The 10,683-nt window shown below is 28.0% G+C and overlaps 1 long non-coding RNA gene across 2 annotated transcripts; it reads left to right on the top strand.

The window, feature by feature from the left end:
• The first annotated feature begins 1,129 nt into the window (after nucleotides 1–1,129).
• LOC110924356 lies at nucleotides 1,130–6,143 on the top strand. 2 transcript variants are annotated; one of them, XR_004885564.1, is made up of 5 exons: nucleotides 1,132–1,342; nucleotides 1,426–1,473; nucleotides 1,999–2,052; nucleotides 3,145–5,014; nucleotides 5,878–6,143. It is a non-coding gene; the product is annotated as an uncharacterized LOC110924356 (long non-coding RNA). The 2 variants fall into 2 exon arrangements; XR_004885563.1 differs by having other exon boundaries at nucleotides 1,130–1,342; nucleotides 3,145–6,143.
• Nucleotides 6,144–10,683: the final 4,540 nt, after the last annotated feature.

Genomic DNA, 10,683 nt, shown 5'->3' with positions numbered 1-10,683 from the left:
TTAACTTGTAAATAAATTATAAAAACATTGCTAAACTTAAACATTGGACATAAGTAGTTAAATACAACCATTAAATGATAAATCAAAACAAAAAAAAAAAAGTCTACTACAACCATGATAAATCAAGTTTAACTAACTTACATATAATTATTCAAAATTTAACTAACTTAGAAAAAAACAGGGTTTCAAGTTTTCGATATATTTAGATAAAATGTTTATTATTTATTATTTTTTAATATAATCAAATGAACACGAACGAACGTAACTGAACATATTACTGAACGTTCACGAACACAGTCGAACAAACGAGACCTTTGTTCATGTTTGTTCGCTAAGCTAACCGAACGAAAAATTTTTGTTCGTGTTCGTTCATTAAGCTTATCAAACGAACATAAACGAACTTTCCGCCGAACGGTTCGCAAACCATTCACTGAATGCTCGGTTCGTTTACAGCCATACATCTCAACGTTATAAGTTATGCTCACATATCATTATAATATCAGTGTAATAAGGGTATGTTTGGCAAAAGTAGCTGGTAGCTAGAAGATGTAGCTTTTTAGATATATTTGATGTTTGGCAGAGTAGCTGGAGCTTTTAATAAAATGTATAAAATGACTAAAATGGACATAACTAAAAAATTTAAAAGTTTGTGCATTAAAAAGTTCATTATATTTAGAGGTTAAAATAGTCATTTTTTTCGCTAAAAGCTTGTAGCTCGTTCTAAACACTACTAGTAGGAGCGTTCAACCAAAAGCTTCAAGCTCCTAACCTAAAAATTTCAAGTTTCTTCAACCAAACAAAGCTTTTTATTGAGTAAGAGCTTTTTTTTAAAAGTTTGAAGCTCCTAGAAACTTCTAAAAGTTTTATGCCAAACGTACATAAGTGTCGTATAAATTTAACTATTTTTTAAATTATAACTGGAATTTTGATCAAGTAATTATTTCTTTTAGGTATCTATTTTTGACGTTTCAACTTTAAAATATATACTTCATATTTTGCCTGCACACACTTTTCCAAAAAAAAGTGTATTAAATACTTAAAACATACACTTTTCCAAAAAAAACATATCTATATATATAATAAATGAATAAGGTTTGGGACACATGTCCTCACATGGTGCAACCATTTTAGTTTTTTCCCGCCTTTTTTTTAGGTCCATCTCTTAATATCGGTTGACCCGACCCGGTATTAAATACATTTCCTAAATTTGATTACCATCTAATAATAGCCTAAATCAATACCATAACCTCTATTGCATCTCACATCTCTCCTCTCAATCATTGTTCCAAACACTCTTAAGAACCTAAATGAAAATCATCATCAACAATCGTCTTGATTGACAGTAAGCAATTGGATTCCATAATCTGTTGTCAAGATTTAGTGTTATTGTTTGTGATTTTGAACTTCGTGTACTATGATCGTTAGGTTATTGTGGATTTGGAAGAACGATACACAAAATCCCTTACATCAAAGGTATTTTTATCATTTGAGCATTTGTTATTTTGCTTTTGATTTTGTATTAGGATGTTATTTGTTTTGATCGGTTACTGTGTAATTTGAAGGATCATTGTTTTCTATGTTTGTTTTCTCTAGCTTTTCTTTTGATTCTATACGCATGTCTTAATGATTTTCCTAACTATTATTTTGTTTATTTTTCTTTTAAAATTCAAATAGTTCTTCGCAGAATCATTAATGTCTTTTAATTCGATAATCTTAAGGTTTTAAAAAATATGTTTGTTTTAAAGTTTTGTCATCTTGGTTGAATCTGGCTTTAATCTTGATTGTAAATATGGTTTTCTCATTTTTATTTATTGGATGGAGTTCGTTTTTCAAGTAAAAAAAAAATTCTTGAAAGATACTTGAAATTGATATTTATTGATTTTTACTATATTGAAACACGATATTTGTTTTATGATTACCATATTGTTTAAGGAAGCTTATTATTGATGTAAAAAATAATGTTTGTTTTTCAAAAAACATAGTTTCATGTGTTTACAGGTTTTGTTATCAAGAAAAAATATGGCCATGATGCCACCAATGTTGGTGATGAAGGTGATTTTGCTTCTAATATTATGGTGATCATGGTTTAACCATTTTCATACATCATTTTGATATTCTTTTTTAACGATTTCTACATATCCGTTCTTTATCTTTAGGAAAACAAAGAGGGCCTTAAATTACTAAAGATTCATTTACTTATGAATTGATCAATTTGATTTTTTTAAATCTCTAATATGTAAAATTGGAAGTAGCAAAATAGAAACACGTCAAAACTGGTTGAAAATTACCCAAAGTTTATTTTTTATATAACCTCTTAAATTGTTTCTTTCACTAAAAAAGGTAAGCATATTAAAATAATATACTTTATATATTGTAAAATATAACTGAAAATATTTATACAATAATTCTAAAATGATACCATATCTTTTTAACATTTATATTATCAAACAATTAATTGTTTTTTCTTTAAATTGGTAATAAATGCATTCCTTTTCATTCATAATTTGATTCCCTTCATCTTACCAACTTTTCATATATCTTTTTCGTTTAGTATATTTTTTTCATTTAGAAATGTTAACTATCATCATTTATTCATTTCCATTTCTACAAATACGTGTAAATGATGATTCACAATTTCATAATCAATCAATAAATTTAATGTATATTTATATTATATATATTTTTATCATTTAAATACTAAGCAATGAAAATGAGTGTTGAACGTTGACTTATCACAAGTTAAGTCTATATTTTGAATTGTTATTTTAAATTGAAGTATTTAATAGGTTAGTCAAATTTATTAATTAGTTACTTTGTAAAGCTTAATTATTTTCTCCATCCATTTGTATCAGAATTAACTTTTTTAAACGTTAATCAAAATTATTAATTTAGTTTTGAATTGTAATTTTTAAAGTAACATATTCAATAGGTTAGTTAAATAGGTTAATGGGTTACTCCCTCAATTCTTATTCATGTTTGCAGATGGCATTTACATTTGTAAGTTTAATTTCTTATTTTTTCTAATAAGATGAACTATTGTCACCAGCTATTATTTGATTGCCTTTGTGTAGGTTTAGGCAAATTTGAGGTTTTTTGTTTGTTGGCTGGTATGGTCATGTGATTGACTTTATTTTCACTTCGCAGTCGTTGAGTATGCAGCCGTGGAAGATTTATTCTCTTTGTTTGAAGATGAAATATTCCATATCTTGGCTGGCCATCCAAGATTGTGATTGTTGCTGTATGAATGGTTTAAAATTTGAGCAAAGATGAGAATTTTGTGTGTCCTGGCGGGGTACTCGAGATGGTCATATGATTTGACTTTGCTTTCACGTGGCAACCAGTTAGTGTGTAGGAATGGCACATCCATACTCTTTCTTTAAATATTTACATATATGATCCTCATTATTCTTTCATCGTGTTTTCTAATCATTCATCGTCTACATAATATTACCCATTTTGATTGATTGCAGATCAATGGTGGATACTTGGGTAATTTCTCCTCCTTTTTTACCCACTGTAAATTTTGTTGCATGTATTCAATAATTGTTGTGTTCTAATTGAAGGTTACACCAGTTCTTTTTGATTCAGTTGTTGGAGGGCTGACGATGTTTGAGACTACTTATGTCATTTTCTCGGGTGCCTTTTTCATGTTATGCATATAGACTAATAATACAGTTAGTAATTATATATCTTTTTAATATTAACGATGCTTTGGTTCGTTCTTACAAGATCCAGAGAAGACCAAACTACAGCTTCTACAAAAAGCACATATGTCGTTCACCTGGTATGGTATGATAAGCCTTTAGTTAAGTTTCATATAATATGTTTTTCACAGTTTGTCTTAAACTTTAATATACTTTGTTTGTAAATGCATGGTGGTTATTTAGAAAGATAAATTCCAGTGATGTTATTAAATATGCGTCTAATGTAAGCACCGCAAGGAGGGGAAGTTGACTCTGGCCACCCTCCAATTTAGTAGCATTAGTTTTCAAAGAGAAATTATGAGAAATAACACGTCAACTAAAAACGAAATAAAACCAATAGACGCTCATGTGTGAATAAAGATGTTGTGCCAATTGTATGTGTCATCCATGCAAATTGGGTGACGCCATCACTAGAAGAGAGCATGTTGCTACTTATTTACTTAATGTACACTAGGTACCTTTGATCTCCAATCTTATATAGGTGTAAAAATGACCGGGTCAGGTTAAGTTTAGTTTTATTTAAACGTAATAAGAATTTGAATTTTTTAATCTATTATCTATATGTATAAATGAAATGGGGTTTGGGACACGTGTCCCTAAATGGTGGTTTATACATGATAATACATGTTCAATATATTCAAGAATATTGTACATAATTTTCAGTGTGTTTTAAGAAGTTTGACACTTGAAGATTCGGTTATCCATCGATGTGTGTCATCAAATGTGGCAAGTTTATGTTTATGCAATTAAGGTGTTTGATAAAAGGCTTATATGGGTTTTACCAGATAAATTCATCATTTCGGATTTAAATTAGCATCATTAGTATAAAATTCATTCTCCTTCTAAGTCGGCAATTTCAAGTGGTTCAGAAATTACAAGTGGTTTGGCGGCGAGTACATGAGGTTCGGCGATCGGCGCTAATTGTTCAGTTCTCAGTCGGAGATTACAGGTGGTTTAGGTAGCATGATTGCTCTAATTTATTTTCTTTTTTCCAGATTGATGTTGTAGCTAAGAGCTGTGATGGAAGGCTTCACATTGCCAACAACGATGAACGAGAAGAAAGTTTGATTCAACTACTTATGGTATTATGTTACAGGTCACTTCTTTTGTATTTGATGGTTTCAAGTGATGCTATTAAATGTTTACAAAATATTGAGGGTTGAGTCTTGGAACAATCAGCACATGGTCACTTTTTTATGGCCGCATGTTCGAGCCATGGTTCATCCTAAAAGTTTAGAACATTCTAATCTAACATCGCTACTAGAGTTCTTCACCGAACTCCAAAAGGAGGTTCTTTTATTAGCATTCAGGTTCGATTTCTACCTCCTTACTTTATCAGTTATAGTTATAGCTTTGATTAGTTTTTGTGTATTTAAATTAGTTTATTTTTACTCGTGATGGAGATTAACAATTTTTGCTATCTAATTTGTGAAATATGATCGTTGATTTGTTTTTAGACTGTTTTTCATTATAGAATATGTTTTTTTTAGTCTGATAGTTTATATCCTGGTATTTTTGTTTTTTTTTTTTTTGCATTTTATTTTTGAAGTCTTTTAGATTCTGATTTGGGGCTTTCATTCTGTGTCCTTTTACCTAACTGTAGGTGATGTTGAGATGGTTCCAGTTATGGTCAACACAATCAAAATGGTTTTCTTTTTTTTTTTTTTGCTTAATCTTTTATAAAATGGACAAATTGTTATTGTTTGTTTGTTGACACTTGGTCCGTGATGTTAAGCCTTGGCTTACGTGAGATCGATGGGTAAGAAGACATCACACTTTATCATGTTTAGTACATGTATGGGTAAATGGGATAATTCGGTTTAATTTATCACTAACAGGTGCGTCAAATGAGTTGATTTTATTTAATATAGCTCAAACTGAAACGGGTCAAACAGGCGGAAGTCACCTAAAATGCATATAACCTCCGGATTTGTTTTATTTCAAAATAAATTACTATATTGATATTTACTCTTTGATCATATCTAATACTGAACTTTTTTTTATGAAAAACAAGTTTCTGGGCAGTGGAACCCATTTTGACACGCATAGGTAAAAAGTGATCAATTTTTTATATATCCCAGATGATTTTTTGATATTTCACTATGATATGATTGGTTTAATTTGCCATTTGGTTAGAATATTGTAACAATTTTGTATAGGTTGTTGCTTGCAGTTGTGATTTTTGTGACCAAGGAGGCCGTTAAATTCTCAACACGAGGTGATTTCGGAAGGGCGGTTTTCTCCTTACACATTTTGGTGCGCAGATAACTCATGTATTTGTGTAAAGTATTTTATTTTTATTAGCATGATGTTGTGATGACCTAACTGTGCTTGCATATTACAAAGTTACTTATACTAGATAAAGATGGAATTGTTACAAATAAAACAACCAATGTAATCTACAAGGAAATTCTTACTGAAAAATATGTTTAGATTTTCTATTTTATTGTTTCAGTGTTGTTTTTTAAAGTTTTTTATGCAACTGTTTTATGATAACTAACCGGAAGAGTGAATATATTGTTATTAAGTTTCATCTACTTACAGTTAGTTTATTTATATTTTGTAGATAATGTCTTATCTTCATGGTTATAAGTTTATACAACTTCTATCGGATCCACTGTCTTCTCATTTGCTAAATACGTATTTTTTTTCATTATTAGTTGTTATATTTATTTATACCTACCGCATATGTTGGATGATTTTTAAATTTAGTTACTTAATTTGCTATTTTTAGGCAATTCAATCATGCATGAACAAGATATTATTGTTGAATAATATGTTCAACTCTAAAGTTGTTGTTACTACAAGTAATGGCAATTTATGGGCTGTTGATCTCAACTATATTGGTAATCAATATTATTTCATGAATGGTTGGCAAAATATCGTTAAAGATTTGGATTTGGATGTTCTTTGTTTTTTGGTATTTGAATATGTCAGAAACAATAAGTTTAACCTATCTTATTACCACCAAAACCCTTTAAGCAGTATTTACAACCTGCTTTTTGCAAGTCAATTGATCAACCATTCTCTACCCATTTTATAAGTATTTCATAAAGAAGTCTTATTGATAAAATACTTAATTTCCTTTTCTAAGATAGGCAGTATAATGATAATTTTTTATAAATTTAGTTTATATAATCAGGTGCTACCTTTGGCTTTTGGGATAAAATATTTCTGAACTCTTCATGTTCATACTATAGCTATTCTAAAAGTGTCTAAAGATCACACATGGAAAGTTAACGTTTCGAAAATTGGTCCGAGTTATTGCTTCACAGATGGATGGAGTAAATTTTTCTTTGACATTCGGTTAGACTTTGGTGATATTATTTGTTTTGAAATGCAAGACAACATGCTATTTAACATCTAACATATTTGATAAGTCAGGACGTCAATATGTTCTAAAATCTCCCAAATCCGACTTAGTAACTTATGGAAATATTACCAAGCAGTATAAGAAATCCCAACTTGATAATTCACCAATTACACCATTTTTTGAAACAATTGTTTCTTCTAATTTGCTAAGAGTTCAATAGAATAATTTTCGTGTAAATAATATTTTATTTACTAATTAATCAAATGAATAACTGATTAAATCTTTTGATTTTATTAGATTATTCCTGAAGAAAATGCGATCTTAGCTGGTTTAGATGAATCTTTGAGAATTATTATTAAATTTATAGATGGTCACGAATGGGTTATGGAAATTCAAGCATTAAAAATGAGCCTACAAAAATGTATCAACTTTTCTAATTTATTTGTTTATATAGATTTTTATAGAGAAACTTTATATATCTTTATAATGCCAATGCTTATTATTCGCCTATTATTTTTAACTTTAGGTTTTATGTTATTGGTTGGGACAAGTTGATAAAAGATGAAGGCTTTTCAATCGGAGAAAGGTGCATCTTTAAGTGGTTTGAACGTGTTGGAAAGTTTATACTTGCACCTTTCGAAGAACCACTTAGCAATGACTCAAATTAAGATTTTGTGTTAATTGATATGGATTTTGATTGTTATGGTGTTGAGGTTGTTTTCATTTTCAAGTTATTGTTATATCTATTTTTGGTCCATTTTGTTGTTCATAATTTTTTTAAATAATATATATTTTTATAATATATACGTATACATTTATGTAATCTAAATTAGTTTTCAACTAAATAGGTAGGTATACAAAATGATCATAAACTAAAGGTTGCAGAACAGATAACTAAGAAGTTGCAAAGTAATTTATCATTCAACTATATGAATGGGTGTTGATATCAAACTTCTTCTCTATCTTGATATCGCCTAAAAGCACGATCTTTTTATGTATACAAGTAAGTTATCATAAATATTAATCAAATGTGTAAAATTATAATCCATATAAATATCACATTCATCTACTGAAATTATTGATGAAAAATAATAATCATTATTATTATTGTTATGTAATTTTAAATTAATACTATAGGCTGAGTGACAAACAATAAATAGAGAAAAGGCAAATAAATAAAAAAAACAATTTAATTATTATTATGATAATATAACAATATAATTACTTTAGATTTAACTCAATGAATTCCGTTTTTTGTATGATTTTTTATTTTTGTTTCCAAATATAAAATATCACGCAATCAATTCCATATTTGTAGAATTATATCTATTTTTACTCTTAAAAATCATACCAAGTTTATCTATATCTTCAAATGATCTAACTAACAATAGCAAAATTAGAAATGTACTAAAATATCATCAATTTTAATACCCACATGTCAATCTCTTAAATTTCATTGTTATAACGTTTTTTTTCAAAAAAAATCAACCAATATCATATAACTAAAATAACATATATTTTTATTAATCATTGTCAATAAAAAACAATAAATACGTATATTACTTTTTCATTTATTTTTATATAAATATATAATTTCTTATCAATGATCATAATACAACCTTAAATTTTTGTATTATTTACGTTGTTTAAAGATATATATTTGTATTCACATTAACATAACTCAATTAATATTATTTTTTTATATGTACATGTTAATGAATTTATATAATATTTTATACGTTTTTCATTATAAACCTGTCCCTTATATATTGATTAGGAAAAACTAATATTTTTTTAGTATTTATAAGTTATTCGTTATAAATATGTCAGTTAAAAAAATTGTCAAAGTTTTCGAAAATCAAAAATATATTTAATATCAATTTTCCAAAAATAACCATAAATACAATCAAGTTTTTCATTTTACTAATTCTCTTCTAAGACCATATGTAATGGGGCTTTATAAGGGCATGAAAGATTTTGATAATGCCCTTACACCATTACTCATGGGCATTATAGGGGGCATGAAGAGTGAGGGGCATTTCTATAATAATGCCCAAAGAGAAGAAAAATAATGGAAAGTAATAAATGAAATGGGCATTAACCATTACACCTTTTTTAAAAGGGCATTATGATATTATGATGATGATGTGGTGAAAAATGCCCCTTAGTGGGCATTAACCATTACCTATGGTCTAATATATCAATTTTAATCTAACAACTTCCTAAATAAAAACTTTATTATAATATATGTTCAAAGTTGTTCCAAATGCACACATCATAAGAGAAAGTCTGTCTTTGAGCGTGAAGTTGAGATGGTGTGAATTTACATTTTTTTTTACTATAATCTTAAAGTACTCTATTATTTTATTGCTTCCAATTTATATTTTGTTCCATTCATATATAACAAAGTTTTGTATTAAATTTTGTATATGTCAATGGATGAATTTATCATAAAGACTCATTTGAGAAACATATATGACCTTTGGCAAATCATGAAGGTTTTTATGAATCTATATAAAAAATTTGTACCAAATTATTTTATAGAAATTAATTATGTTCTTATTTTAAAATTTATACACCCTCAATTCGTTGTGATAGTTGGTATTATTAAGGCTATAGATAAGCATTTTGGTTGGCACTATATGGAGTGTCCTAAATTTTAATTGAGGCAGATACAGATCTTATAGACTGTGTGGGCATGGAGGAGCATTTGTTTCATGTGTGCAACAATTATGATTGTGATGAATGGGTTACATATCCAGTTGCAAGGTATTATGAGCCTATTTTTATCTATTTTAATAATTATATTTATTAAAATATAAACGATTTGTATATATTATTTAATTTAACTAGATTCACAATAAAAGTTCAAGTGGAAGACATTAGTGATGATGTTCCAATAATATTATTTCATCCTCTGGCTGATGAAATTATTGAAAAAATTGTTCTCAAGTCTGCCGACCAGTTGCTTCAAGAAAACACAACATCTGTATGTATAAGTAATTTTTACTTCACCTTATATTTTTGTCATTACATTTAAATTTTGGTTATATTAATATAATCATAAAATATTATGATTCACAGGATGTTGAAGAAAGTTAGATTTCCTGTGGATTTAAACAAGTTCATTGGAAAGATGTTTGCTTTTAAAATTGAGATAACAACTTATAATATGACTAACTTTGATGAAATGTATTTGTTACAAACATGACCGATGATGAGTCAATTATTAATGAGCTCAAAGAAAAGATGAAGATTACTGAGTTATTTTTTATAAAAATAGATGATTCATATTAATACATTAATATTTACAATTTATGTAATTCTATTATTAGTAACTTAATTTTGACATTTGTCTCAGGGAAACAATAAAGAATTCATCAAAAGAAAAAGTCATATTCCAAGCGTTAAGAACGATGATGCTAATACCAGTTTTGATATCAATAAAATCAACAAGCGTAAACTGGTTGACGTCTACAACTCTTCAACTCCAAGTAACGTCAAGGATCTGGAGAAAGTTAGAAAGAAAGAGACTTAGCTCTTATCTCGATGAATTCAAAGCAGTTTTTATGATTTTTACGTTTTAAACATTGGTTTTTTTGAATATTTCAGTTTGTTTGACGTGGTTGTTTGATCTTTATATGCTTTTTTTATATATGAGTAAAT

This window comes from Helianthus annuus, chromosome 17 (genome assembly GCF_002127325.2).
Source record: "Helianthus annuus cultivar XRQ/B chromosome 17, HanXRQr2.0-SUNRISE, whole genome shotgun sequence".
NCBI classification, from domain to species: Eukaryota; Viridiplantae; Streptophyta; class Magnoliopsida; order Asterales; family Asteraceae; genus Helianthus; species Helianthus annuus.
Note: the sequence above shows the minus strand (reverse complement) of the source record. Positions and strands in the feature narration are given on the sequence as shown.